This window comes from Vespula pensylvanica, chromosome 8, assembly GCF_014466175.1.
Source record: "Vespula pensylvanica isolate Volc-1 chromosome 8, ASM1446617v1, whole genome shotgun sequence".
NCBI classification, from domain to species: domain Eukaryota; kingdom Metazoa; phylum Arthropoda; class Insecta; order Hymenoptera; family Vespidae; genus Vespula; species Vespula pensylvanica.
The window spans coordinates 8,073,457-8,078,456 of record NC_057692.1 but is presented as its reverse complement, the minus strand read 5'-3'; the positions used below and the strand labels follow the sequence as shown (position 1 = coordinate 8,078,456).

The 5,000-nt window shown below is 30.0% G+C and overlaps 1 protein-coding gene across 20 annotated transcripts in view; it reads right to left on the bottom strand.

The window, feature by feature from the left end:
* Positions 1 to 5,000, bottom strand: part of LOC122631285 (glutamate-gated chloride channel) — a 94,762-nt gene that overhangs the window by 26,801 nt on the left and 62,961 nt on the right. The window lies entirely within an intron of this gene.

Genomic DNA, 5,000 nt, shown 5'->3' with positions numbered 1-5,000 from the left:
ACATCGTGAACGTATAAAAATCGATCGACGTCAGTCTTAACGATCGTCGTGAAATTCCGATTGACAGGATTTACAAGGCGATCGTAAAGCTGCATCGATGTCTTCCTTCGTTCCTTCCTTCTTTCCTGCCTTCTTTTTCCTTCCTTCTTTCTTACTTTTTCTTCCTTCTTTCTTTATTTTTTTTTTAATCTTTATTTTTTCCCTTTCTCTTTCTCTCTCTCTCTCTCTCTCTCTCTCTCTTTCTCCTTAACTCTCCTTTTTTTTTAAATTTCTTTTTTTCTTATTTCCTTTCCCCTTCGAGTTCAACGCATTTAAAACTTGTAAGCAAGGTATTACGCTGGCTTAAGCTGTTAATGCTGTTACTGGCGGAAGCTGTTTCTGAGCCATGCTGTGCACATGCTGCCCTTTTTTGTGTGTATTCTATATCTTTCTTTTTCTTTTCTTTTTTTTTTTTTTTTCTTTTATTTGTTCGTTTTAAGAGTTTTAATTAAAGAGTTTTGCTTTTAATTTTGGTTTGCATTCTTTTCTTTAGTTTTATGTTTATATTTGTATTTATATTTATTTTTATTTTTTTAATTTTTTATTCTTTTCTTTTTTTCTTTTTTTTTTTTTTAATTTCCACATTTGTCGATTTCTATTTTATTTTCCCGTAAAAAAGTTCGTAGTCTCGTAACGAAATAAAGTATGTTCTCATCAATGACGAGATATTTATTAAGACTCGGATACGATATCTCGATCCTTCGTCCTGATAGGGCGAGTGAATTCTATCTATCTATTAATCAATCAATCAATCAATCAATCAATCAATCAATCAATCAATCAATCTATTTATCTATATATCTATCTATTTATCTATATATCACGCGACAACACATAACTAACCGCGATGATTCGCGCTAATCTCATGTAAATAATTTATCTTTACGAGAGAACTTTTCACAAACTATCGTCTTGGCATAACTCCGAAAGATACAAATATACGTAAACAATGTAAATACGAGCTATTCAAAACTAGCGTATTATATGTAGAAAATATTTTCGTAAGTGTTAACGAACGAATACGTGCTGTTGTTTCAGTATTGAAAAATTTGTATTGTTTTGTGACTATATGGGGATATTAATAATAATATAAAAAAAATAAAAAAAAAAAAAAAAAAAGAACGATTAAAATTAAATTAAAATAAATAAATATAAAATAAAATACGTGGATAATTTCTTTCGTGTCAATAATGAGAAAACTCGCGTACTATGTCGAGCAATCTGTTTGTTAATATTACAAATTTGTATAATATTGTATGTTATTATATATATATATATATATAAATCTAATATATATATATATATATAAATGACACTATGTCTTGCATAACAATTTCTATGTGTTAACGACAGAAACTTTTGTACGGACGATTTGTACAGACAACAAGTGTGGACGATGCATGCAAAAACGGGACTAAAATCCCAAACCATCAAAAATTAGAATTTCGTTGCTTATCACAAGCGAACGTCGAAAAATGTTCGCGATTGGAGACGAACAGAGAAAAGGGGGTTTTGCTCAAGGAAAGACGGATCGTTCGGTAAAGAGTGAGATACGTACGAGAAACGAAAAAGATGAACGATTACAACCATGATAGATGAGACGAGATGAACATGACAAGTGTTCTTCTTTTATCTCGTATACTTTCTTCTAACTGCTATGCTAACTTTCAATTTTTATCTCTTATCATCCAACAAAGTGAAGGATCAAAAACAATAACTAAAAGTTTACGCGAAATGGAAAAAAAAAAAAAGAAATTTCTTTCCAAATTGTTCCATCCAAAAATTATTTTAAATTACGAATACGTTCGTTGATAATACAAATGATATATAATATAATAAAAATATATAAATATAATATATATTAATATAAAAGATCGACACTAATTGTATCATCATATTTACAACTTTATCTATTTTACAATTCATTCAAAAATTTCAATTACTTGATAAATTTCAATATATTTTGATCGTTCCCTTTGTTATACATATATATATATATATATATATATATATATATATAGAACTATATATATATATAATATAGTTCTAAGAGAGTGAAAAAAATGGGAGAAAAAAAAAGAGAAGAAAAAAGAGAACAAAGAAATAAAAAAGGTAAAGTGTTAGGCTGGGAAATATATGCGTGTGCATGTACGTGTACATGTACGTGTACATATATGTCTGTGTATTGGTAAAACTAGTAGGGATAAAGAATCGATTGGTGCTTGTCGTGGCATAAACACTGCGGTCGGCGGCGCCGAGTCTCGATAAGGTCTCTGGCATAATATAAACGATGAAGGGGGTGTAGTGGGGGTAGGGAGGTGAGGAGTAGTAGAAGGGTTAGACATTGAGAGAGAAAGATCGATCGATGCGTCAAGTACTAAGCTCGAAAAGCACCTTGACTCGAAGCTAGTACGTACCACTAAGCCATGACACATGATCGTCTCGTTCGACTTTTATATTATCTATCTATGTAGGAACGCGAATGCATTTACTCCGTCAACTCACTCCCCACCTTCCCTCTAAACATCCCTTTCATATATCGTCACATAACGTTAGGACGACACAATTAAAAGGAACATTTATTTGAGTTATCATCAGATCTTCATGTTGGATCAAATTAAATGGGAACTTTGCGACTCGTCGACGAGATATTTCCAATTGGATCGTATCTATTTACGTATGATTGTTTTTCTATAACTATTTGATTTTTGTAAGATCTGATCGATTTGAAAATTAAATAGAATTTTGCTTTTGATGGTTTTTAACCATCTACAATTGTAATGAATTTGTTGTGCGTTTGTAAAAAAAAGTTGTTTAAGTGTAAATAATAAGTACTTATTGTTAGTACAGTGTATTGTTTGTTTTTATTATTATAGTATTAATATATAGTATTTAGAGTTTATAATAATAATTATTATTATCATTATACTGTTAGTATAATGTTTAGTATAATAATAATGTACTAATTATATTATTTCTATAGCATAATATAATATACTGTAATACTATACTAACAATAATGTATACTTAAAATACGTGCAATAAATTTCCGATGAATCGTACTAATTAAATATGTATAAATAAAATCAAATGATACTTAAAAAAATACAGAAATGTGTGTCACGTTAAATTTACATAACGTTATGCAGAATTAAAAAAGAATATATATATATATATATATATCTCAATTCGATTACTGTAAATGAACGAACAAAAAACGAGAAACAAAAAATAAAACAAAAAAATTGTCAATCTTTTCGTTTCATTTAGAAACATTCCCAATCAGAGTATTATATATATATATATATATATATATATATATGTATGTATGTATGTATGTTCAATTTCATCAAAGTGATAGAAACAAACATCAAGTCATACATCGAACTTTAGAGTGAATCTGAAAAAAAAAGAAAATCATAGACCTAGAATAAAATATATATGCTATACGTGTATATATAACGAATGATCTTGATAAACCATGACGAATGGATGTTGTTGACGAGAAAAAAAAAGGAAATGGAAGAAGAACAAAATAAAACAAAATAAAACGAATGAAATCGTCGTGGTACATCGTTGATGATAAAAAAGAAAAAAAGAAAAAAAAAAAAAAAGAAAAAAAAAAGAAGACGAATGAAATCGTTGTTCGAATGCAGTACAACGAGGATGGGGGAGGGTATGCATTTTTTATGTTCAGATAAAACCATGTATGCGAAAAAAAATATTTTACTGCAATGGTGAAAGTACGAAGGGGAGAAGAGAAAATGAATTGATATTTTATATTATCCTTCCTCGTTCTTCTTCTTCTTCTCCCTTCGAATCCAAAATGGCGATGAACAATGAGTTCAAATCGAATTTAGGTGCGTTAAGCTTCGAGGTATTGATAAGGGCGTGAAAGGAGGTAGTTAATTGGTTGGTTAAGTGATTGGAGAATTGGGGTTTAATTCGACGATTACAAACTAACAAAGAGAGAGACATACATACAGACATACAACCATCCATCCATACACTTACATTCACACACACACACACACACACACACACATATACATTCATACACAAAGAAGAGAAATACAAATATAAGAAAATTCACAGAAAGAGACCTACGGAAACAAACAAGACAGATAGCCGTATTTTCCTTTTGTGTAAGTGTTTCTTATGCGTGTGTGCGTGTGTTATATATCGTCCAGAAAATGTTATAAACATTTTTCTACAGTTACAAACACCAAGCTCACCACACACCGTCAATCCTCCGGTCATTTAGTTATATATATATATATATATTTGTGTGTATGTGTATGAGTTTTTGGTATAATATATTTGAAACGTGACAGTGGATTGGTTTATTAACGTGGTGCAAAGTTGAGTGCATTTTACGAGTGTTTAGAGAGTAAATATTTTTTTCCTTTCTTTTCTACTTGTTTTTTCTTTTTTGTTTTATGTTGTTATTGTTGTGATTGCTGTTGTTACTGTTGGTTGTTGTCGTTGTCGTTGTTGTTATTGTTGTTGTTATTGTTATTGTTGTTGTTGAATTTCTTTTTTCTTTTATCCGAAGAAAAAAATTCGTATTACGAAGTTCGTAGTCGAGCGTCGCACGATTTCTTCTTTTCTTCTTTTCGTACAATTTATTTATTTATATCTTTATATATGTACATATATGTAAGTATATATATATATATATACATATACATATACATGTACAATACTTTCAGTACTATTTTTAATTCGATCGTAACGTAATTAACGGCTGCTCGATTTAGTAAAAAAAAAAAAAAAAAAAATTTTGCAATAACCGTAGGAAAGTAGCTGTGAGAGAAAAGAAAGAAAGAACAAGAAGAAAGAAGAAACTCGATATAAATCTTAATCGTGCTAAGGGGGTGGAGTAGAGGAAGCAGGTTTGCAGGGAGGGGAATGGGGTGGTTCGCGGCTAGCATCGATCGACCTACGAACCATCGTACGAA